The 9,953-nt window shown below is 36.2% G+C and overlaps 1 pseudogene; it reads right to left on the bottom strand.

The window, feature by feature from the left end:
- Positions 1-3,385: 3,385 nt before the first annotated feature.
- Positions 3,386-4,436, bottom strand: LOC123640536 (annotated as a pseudogene).
- Positions 4,437-9,953: the final 5,517 nt, after the last annotated feature.

Below are 9,953 nucleotides of genomic sequence, written 5' to 3'. Positions count from 1 at the left end.
TCTAGCAGATTTGGCTTTAAGAGCTGCCTAATTACATATTTATAAATGTACATTGTATCTAGTAGCCTGGAATAAAACCCTATAGCCATTTCAGTTTATCAAGCAAATGAAGTAATTTTTTAAAAACATTATGCAGTTGATTAAACCAAGGAACAATATCTACTCATGATTATTTGTAAAGGCTACCATTTATGAACTGATTTTCTGTTTTATTGTGTGCTTAAATGCCAGGGACTTGAACCAGCAAAAACTAACTGCACTGTGTAAATCCAGAAAGCTGAGATTATGGCTCAGTAGCAATCTTTTCTAAACATTACAGCTATTATTTAACATTCATTGCAATTGGCAGCATTCTAGTTATTTTATAAAATGTCCATGTCCAGTGGATTTACCTAGTTAATATCAAAGATAAGATTAAAATGTCACTGAACCATTACAATATCTTCTTTTTATCACCCTCCCAAGTTGCTCAACATTCTTTTTTTGTATTAGGAATGTAAAATATGCCCATTATGGAAATTAAAAAAAAAAGAAAACTAGAAAGAAGAAAAAATCATCCATAGTCCACCACTTGAATGCGCAATCGTTGTTATTTTGGGATGTTTTTGTCTTTTTTTCTTATGGATAAGGTTATATTTGGGGCTTGGGGATGAATAAATATATAGATATACAATCATGCTACATATATATGATAGTTATATATATGCATATGCATTTTCAATCTTTTCTATTCAAATAACAGTACATCAAGGCTTTTCTCATATTATTATATACTCTTCATGAGATAATTTTTAAGATATAATGATTTATTCACTGGATATGCAATCATTTATTAAACCATGCACTATGGTTTATTATTTGGTTTACTTCTATTTTACTGTAATAAATAATGCTGGAATAAATATACTCAAGTATATCTCCTTCTGGATACCTGAGGAGGTTCCACTAGGGTAAATACCAACCTGCAAAGTTGCTGAGGCATGAGGTCTGAACGTCTACAAGTTTACTAAATAAGAAATTGTCATGCTAAGTGGTTTTTCCTATTTCTACTCCTATCAGCAGAATATTAAAATTCTCATTGCTCCACATCCTCACTAACACTAGATAATCTCAGACTTTTAAAAAATTTGCCAAACCAATGGATATGGAGTTGTATTTTATTGCACTTTTATTTTACGTTTTTATATTGACTAATTTTGATATCTTTACTGTTATTCAGCTCTCTTCTTTTATAAATTTATCCATCCTTTGCTTATTTTTCTATTGTGTTAGTTTTCTTATAATTTTTAGGAGCTTGTTATATAGTAGGAATTCCAATTTTTTGTCAGTAATATGCACTTCAAATATCTTCTTCCATTCTGTGGTTTATCTTTTAATGGTTTTAATATTATCTTATATTGTACAGAAGTATTTCGTTTTAGTATGAGCAAATTTGTCACTCTCTTACTTCAAGGTTGATATTTTGTATCTCATAAAAGAAAGCTTTCCCTATGCAGAGTATATAAATCATTCTCTTAACTTCTAAAATTTGCAAGCTCTGTTTCTCATATCTGGAATTTAATTTGTATTTGATGTGAAATCAAAATCTTCTTTTACTTTTTTCTATTAATAGCCAATTGTCCCAGCACCACATAATGAATGGTGCCACATTTCTCCATTGCTTTGGAATAGAACCTCTGTCATATATTAGGTTTCTCTATATGCATTTGTTTGACTCCAAGCTCTCAGTTATCCACTACTAATCCACTATGTGCCTTACTAATACCACAATATTTTACTTAGTAGATAATAAATCTTGGTATCGGGTAGTACAACTTCCCCCATCCCACCTTATTCTTTTTCTTCAAATTTTACTTGGCAATTCTTGATCCCATACCCTGAAATTTGAAGATCAGCTCATCAAGTTCCATGAAAAAACACTACTGTCATTTTTTATACTAATTACATTTAATTTATATGTTAATATCGGATTAACTACTATCTTTATGAGATTGAGTCTTACAGTCCATCAACATGACATATCTTTTCATTTGCTTAGGTTTTAATAAATGTCTTTCAAAAAGTTTATCATTTTAACCATAAAAAATTTACATATTTTTGTTAGATTTATCCCAGGTGACTTATGTAAGGTTTCTTTGAAGTAGCCGGCGCCAGAGAAAGAAAGACGAGCAGAGTTGAAAGGGATAAGTAAAGAGGCTTTATTGGAGCACTCCCAACCCGGGCGAGCCTCACGGGACCCACAGAGTGGTACCAGAGAGGCCACACCGCCCAGAAGTCTGAGTGGGTTTATATAGGTTCTTAGGCCTGGGGGATGGGAGTTTCTTTGGCCAGGAGTTGTGGGTGCTAGGAGTGAGGAATTTCTTTGTTTCAGCTTTGGGGCGGGTATTGAGGGATAGGAGGGACTTCTTCTTTTTTCATTAGGGAAGGGAGGGGTACCTGTCACCAGCCTTACAACTTATAGTTATTTTTACTAATGGGAAGGAGGTTTTTATTACATTTTTATTTTCCAGTTTTTTCTTGTGTATATAAAGAACATTACTGATATTTGTGTGTTGGTTTTATGTACAGCAACTTTGTCAAGCACTCTCTTTTTTTTTTTTTGCTATTTACCTCTAAAATATTTGTGTATCAATGAATACACACAAATATCTAGTCAAATATAATCTAGTCAAATTGCACTTCTTGGTACTAGAATTTAATTACTTTACCAAAAAACATCAAAAAAACCTAACAACACCATTGTGAAGTAAAAAATAATCATTTTAATATCCACACTCTCACTTGTTAATTCATCTTTGATTTCTATGCATGTGCACCCATGCAGTTTGACTTGCTGCATATTTATTTTCCAATATCGGGCAATCTTCAACAAGACCTGGTTAAGCCGAACTGTTCATTCTTAAACAGCACAAAGTACCTCATCTTCAAAGAGCCTTATCAGCCTGATTTTCATAGGGCCCTATGAGGCAGCTCAGTATGGCGATTTTTTACTGAAATCTCTTCTTTGGAAGATGCAAAACAGACCTGGACCTTCTCAAGCCCACTTGTTGCTGGTATTCACATCACAGCTCTGTTGGGTGAGTGGTAAAAGCGGAATAATAAGCAGATTGCCTGCAACCACAGCTGGGTGAGACAGCTTCATTTTTGGAAAATCGACCCAATCATGAAAACCTTTCTAATGGTATAATTCGTTCCAGGGTTCTTTTGATATTTAAGAAGGGAAATATTAATCCTTGTGCACAGTCATTTATTAAAGTACTCCTAGTTACAGCAATACTGACTTTTCTTCTCCAACCATTGGCCTATGGTGAGGTGATTGATTGTACTTGATGCAGAATCGAAAGCACGAAACCTCCTTTCCTACTCAGAGCTGGTGACAACCTTCTCATCTCCTGCGAAATGGATCAGACCCCACTTTTAACCCTGGTGGCTACACATCTTCTTGAACAATAACAGCCCGATTTATGGCTTGCTCCTTCCGCTATTCCTCCAGCCTCGTTAGTGGCCGGAAGTAGATGGGGTGGAAGGCGGCGGCGACCGGGGAGACCAAGTGGCGGAAAGTGAGCGCAGCGCGGTGCGCAGGTTGCGGGACGCGGCGCCGGCCGGGTCCGCCCTGACCCCGCTGGGTGGCCCTTCCTCTCAGAAACGTCGTTGCAGACTCAAGCACTCGTATATGTCTGTGGATTCTTTCGAATTTCCACATGGACATTGACATATTATCAATGAATAGTGACGATTTTTGCTCCCATTTCACAATTAATGTTCTATGTTTATATTCCTAATATTGCTTAGTAGTTTAGTATGACTTAGTTTTCTTAATCAGATTGGTTGGAAATTGAAACTTAAAATAACTATAGATATATACACACACACACACACACACATATATATATACACATATATATATGCATACACACACACATATATGCCTTTTCAAAGGACCAGATTTTGGCTTTTTTTTTTTATCCTTCTTTTTGTTTCTCTTTTCTATTTTATTAATTTCTGTAGCTTATTCTGCTGTACCTTTTCCAACATCTTAAGATTTTAGCTTATTAAATTTTGGAGTCACAAAATCACTCAAATGATGGGGGTATCTAACCAATCCATGACTGTAAGTCCCAACCTTTAGAATTTCAAGTAGGGCCACTTAGCAACCTTTATTCCTTTTTGTTTGTTCCTTCAGCTCCTATATACCTTCTTAGTAGAGATTTCTCAGAGCTCCACAATATACAAATCTCCTTTTCTCAAAAGGTGGAAGTGTTTTTGAACATGGAGCAAAAGATTCAGGAATGAGAAAAAAAAACTAGATGAGAATAAAACTGAGGATAAAACCATAGCTATACAAATTCTTCAACAAAATTTTTCAAATTCAGAACCAATGGACGTTGTTAAAAATTTATTGCAAGCCCTACCTGATCATTTATGGTCACAGTCATCCACAGATATTGGGAAAATAATTTCAGCCACTCCTATTAAAGTTGAGGTAAATCTATTTAAACTTTAATATTTAATAATATCCTTTGAAACCAGAGGAAATCAAGGGAATAAAGCCTATAACAAGACTATATTTTAGAAAGGTCTAATTATTCCTTGTCTTAGACCATGCAATATCCAAATCCTGCCTAATAGAAAGGATTGACATTTTATGCAAGACTTAAGAGAAATCAATAATATTGTGATTCTTAGACATCTGGTGGTACAAAACCCCAATACTCTTCTATCAGCAATCCTCACTGGAAGTAAAACATTTACTGTGGTTGATTTATGTCATGTCTTTTTTAGCATGCCATGGACCCAAGCAACCAAGATTTTTTTTCTTTCCCTTGGGATGACCACCAGTACACCTGGACTCTCAAGGCTACACTGAAAGCCCAACTTTATCAGACATTAAAATCTGATCTAGCTGATTTAGATTCTGGGAGGATCTATACTTATACAGTATGTGAACAATCTCTTTCTCGGCTCCCCAGACTTATAATCCTCTAACGATAGTAGCATTCATATCTTAAGACAGTTGACATTCAAGGGACATAAAGTCTCCAAGAAAAATTTCAATTTTGCCAAAGTCAAATAAAATATCCAGAACATTTAATTTCACAAGAAGAAAGATTAATAAATCCAGATAGAATTAAAGGCACTATAGCCTTCCCTGAAACCTCAAAGAAGAAATAATTTTGAGGATTTAGGATTAGCTCAATATTACCATGATTAAATACCACATTTTCTTTAATAGATAAATGATATAATCTTTTAAAAACAAATGAACCAGATCTTCTTGTGTGGACCACTGAAGAACTATCAGCCATACTAAACATTAGAGAAAGTCCTATGACCACCTCAGCTTTGGGGCACCCTACCTATAATCTGCCTTTTTTCCTATTTGTACATGAAGATAAAGGAAACACTTTAGGAATCCTAACTCCAAAGCATGGAGACCAAAATACACCTACAGGATATTACAGCCAACAATTAGATACAATTAGGTACAGTAGCTAAAAACTTGCCACCTTGCATGAGAGCAATGTCAGCTACAGCCCTGCTTCTCAAGGCAGTAGAAGAAATTATTATGGGCTTCCCACTCATTATCTATGTCCCTTACTCTGAGGAAACACTCTTAAAATCTCATTATATGCAGCATTACTCTGTCAATAGGCTTGCTTCATATGAAGTTCTTCTTTTGTCTTCATATAACATTACCATCTCTCGTTATAATAATCTTAACCCTGCTACTCTTTTTGCTGTTACCTTCTGACAAGGCACCCCATGACTGCATTGCCCTAACTGATCAGTCAGCTTCTCATTCCAAGACAGGACTTACAGGAGATACCTATAGACAGGGCTGATGTAATTTGGTTTACTGACAGCTCTTCCTTAAAAAATGATTCTGGAAAATACTGTGCAGGTTATGCAGTTGTCTCTTTGTCTGAAATCCTAGAAGACAACACACTCCCAGGGGCAAAGTCAGCCCAGCAAGCAGAATTGAGTGTCTTAACCAGAGCTTTTCAATTAGCAGAAAATAAGGTTGCTAACATTTACACAGATAGCAGATAGGCATTCAGAGTAGCTTCTGATTTGGGGATGTTCTAGCAACAACGCAGATTCCTGACTTCTTTAAGACAACCCATTAAAAATGGCCAATAGGTCTTTGGTCTCTCAGAAGCCAGTCAAAAACCCAAATCGTTGGCCATCATAAAAATTCCTGAACATTTAAAACCAGACACTCCTAAAAGTAAGGTCAATCACTTTGCAGAGGCTGTGACCAAAAATGCAGCCCTAAATGTTTTTCCTCTCCCAAGAACTAAACATCTTGAGCTATCCCCACAAGTGCATGCCCCAATTAAAACCTCGCTGAAGGAAGGATAAAGAAAGGTCTCTGAAAAAGAGTTAAACCTTTGGAAACATAAAGGAGGGATATTCTCTCCTGAAATAGGTTTATGGTACAGACCAAATGATAGACCAATTCTTCCCCTGGAACTTCAGTTAACCTTTTTACAACATGTTTATGAATTAACTCACTGGAATCCATATAAATTGATGTCATGGAAACAATATTACTAGAAATCATCACCCATGATTTCTCAAAATATGTACTCCCACTGTATTATTTGTCCCAAATACAGTCTTGGAAAGCTGATCCATGGATCTCAGGGACATTTCCCTTTATCATCAGGACCTTTTGAGATACACCAACTGGACTTCGTTCAACTGTCTCCCTCTCAAGGATACAAACAATTTTGGTCATGATTTGCACATTTTCTCACTGGCCATAGAGCTCCAGCCCAAATCATAGATAAAATTTTGCTAAGGAAAATTATTCCTTCTTTGGGAGTTCCTTCTGAGCTTCACAGCAACCAAGGAACCCATTTCACTGGTCAAATAATTCAGTCTATGGCCAACTTGTCAGCATTTCTACTGTATGTACTACCCTCAGTCTTCCTGGCTGGTGGAATGCACAAGTAGGATAATAAAACATCAGTTGGAAAAGCCTATAGAAACTTTTAAGCTCCCTGCCCTAAGCTCGTCCAGTGGTACTGCTTAACTTACATTCTACCCCATTTGGAAAACGTCAGCTTTCTCCCTTTGAAATAATAACAGGAAGATCCATGAGCTTGAATGAAGAAGCCTACAAACCAGCTTTCCTTAAAGGTGATATTCTTCATCATTGCCAAGGCTTTATAAAGTTTCTCACTAAAAAATTTATAATGAAGGATTCTTTTAACAGCAAGCTCTTGGGAGACAAAGCCATCAAAGATCATGGCCTCCAACATAGAGATTTTGTTTATTTGAGACACCAATAAATCAAGGACTCCCTTCAACCACATTGGAAAGATCATATCAACTATTGTTAACCAATCCTTGTGCAACTAAACTCAAAGCATTGACTCATGGATTCATATTTCTCATTTTAAAAAGTCAGCCCTACCTGTGAAAACCTTTTCTATCACTGAAATCTCCAAATTAAGCTAACCGGCAGCCAATCACCTTGTTCTTCAGACCAGGATGAGAAGTAGATGAAGTCTTTGTAGACTACTCTCCCCAGATAGTGGACCTGGCCTGTGAGAATTTTACCAAAAAAAAAATTCTTTTTGAATTCTTGTAATTTTCCTTTTTCCTTTTCACATCTTTTATAACAAAATGGAGGTAATTCACTTTCTATTCCATCCTCTTTTTTAAACATTTGTTACCACTTGGAAAGATAATACCCTAGTTAAGCTGCCCCAAAGCACTTCAACAGGAGGAACCCTCAGTGATTGTTGGATACATCACTTAATTCCACAATCAATCTTGATCAACACATGCCATTAGTTGTTCCCATCACCAATTTTGATGCCAATCCAATAAGACTATATTTCTAGGACTTCCTCCACCTAGCTTAACCTTTCAAGTAAAAATTGTTTGAAGGGTTAAGGTTTCTATCCTTTGCTTAAGGTTGTCTACAGTTCTCCTTAATGTGGGACAACTTACTCCAGGACTTCCTCACTCTCTCTCTTACCTACTTACTGAATGCATTAAAGAACAAAATGTAAGTTGATTATGTCAGTGCCTCCAGCTTGTTGCCTGGCATGTTAATGGCTTTTGGAAGGCTTGTCAAAAAGAGCATCTCTGGTTCGATGATGTACTCTCTATATTGCCTACAAACAACACACTAAATGAAAACACCCTTGGGGAAATAACTTGTGCCCCACCAGGATATGTTTTTGTTTGTGGAATAGGAACAGACTCCTGAACTTAATTAAAGTTGGGCATGCCAATGCCTGGATAGTTGGCAAATGGAAGGACTCTGCCTGTTAGGAAAATTTGTTACTCATCTCTCTCTTTACATAAGGAAAATCATAACACCTTTCCTTCTGAGCTGTTTACCAGACATTAAAGAGAATGCTAGCAGGCTGTGATGACAGTATAGGACAATGCATACGTGGCATTTTGATTCTAAGTGCAGGAGCATACGTTAACAGAGATATGATCCAGAATCTCTCTGCCACAATTGGACAGATTGCTAAAAACACAACAAAAAATATTGCAGCCCAACAAAAATCTTTAAGTTCCTTTATTTGTGTAGTCCTTGATAATTGAAAAGCCCTTGACTATCTGTTAGCTAAACAAGCAGGGATATGTGCAATTGCCCATAACACTTATATTAACACTTCAGGAGAAGTGGAAACTCAGAAAAAAATCACTCAAAAGGCTAAACAGCTACAAGATGTTAGAAAGACCATTTACAAGATTTATTTGATTGGTTACCTTCAGAAATAGGAACAGATTTTAGATCTGAATTTCAAATTATTTTATTAATAATTGTCTTTATTTGCTTCATATGTTTAAACTTAAATGGATTATGCTTTGTATTTCTAGATGTCTGAAGTCAACAAAAAAAACTAAAATCATGATAGCTAAACACTTAGAAATAACACAAAATGCCACAGCTCCTTTGTAAGTAGATGGCCTGATGACTGAGAGCCCATTGCTCTGTCCCTCAATCAACTCAGCCTTGAGACCTCACTAACTTCTTAAGCCATAGTACCTCTCCTCTTTCCCTCTCACGTGGGACAAGACTAGGAATGAGCCTTCCCAGTGACATGAGACAAACCTGTACTTAAAATGTTGATCATCAATGCTTTCAGAAGAGAAAGATCTTGATCAAACGGGGGAAATAAGAAAGAAAAGTGACTTAGAGCAGTCTGAGGTATGTAAGGTATGCAAAATTTACCAGGCTCAGAACATGAGCATGAAACTTCAGTCATGTCTCCCACCGCAGGGGTAATTGTTTAAAGGAATTTTGTTTTTCCTTTTCTTCCCTGTAGTTTCAGACTAGCTGATAAATTACCTAAAATGTTACTACAAGTTGCATAATGTGACCCTCATCCATCCATGTTCCTGGAACTTGTGATACAAAGAGCAATGTGTAGCCAGTTGATAGCTTATGCTATTTTAATGGACCAATGTAAGTTTTGTTAAACAACTTAGGAATTGTCCCCTAACTTCTTATTTTTCCTTCAAAAATTCACTTGTCACTGCTGCAGATTGGAGCATATACTCAGGAGAACTTGAAACTACAGACTCCCAAGCTTTAATCCTCAACCTTGGCCCAAATAAACTCTCTACTTATATTAATTTTGTCTCAAGTTTCTTCCTTTAGGCTGATACATTCTACTTTCTCTATGAATTGGACTACACTAGGTACCTCATATAAATGGAATCATACAGTACAGTAATGTGTCACTTAATGACAGGGATGTGCTTTAAGAAATGTGTCATTAGGTGATTTTGTTGTGCAAACATTATAAACTGTACTTGGACAAACCTAGATGGTACAGACTATTAAACATCTAGGCTATGGTATAGCCTATTGCTCCTAGGCTTTAGCATGTTACTATACTGAATACTGTAAGCAATTGTAACACAATGGTAAGTATCTGTGTAGCTAAACATAGAAAAAGTACAGTAAAAAATAT

The sequence above is a fragment of the Lemur catta genome, chromosome 6 (assembly GCF_020740605.2).
Source record: "Lemur catta isolate mLemCat1 chromosome 6, mLemCat1.pri, whole genome shotgun sequence".
In the NCBI taxonomy this organism is placed as follows: Eukaryota; Metazoa; Chordata; class Mammalia; order Primates; family Lemuridae; genus Lemur; species Lemur catta.
Note: the sequence above shows the minus strand (reverse complement) of the source record. Positions and strands in the feature narration are given on the sequence as shown.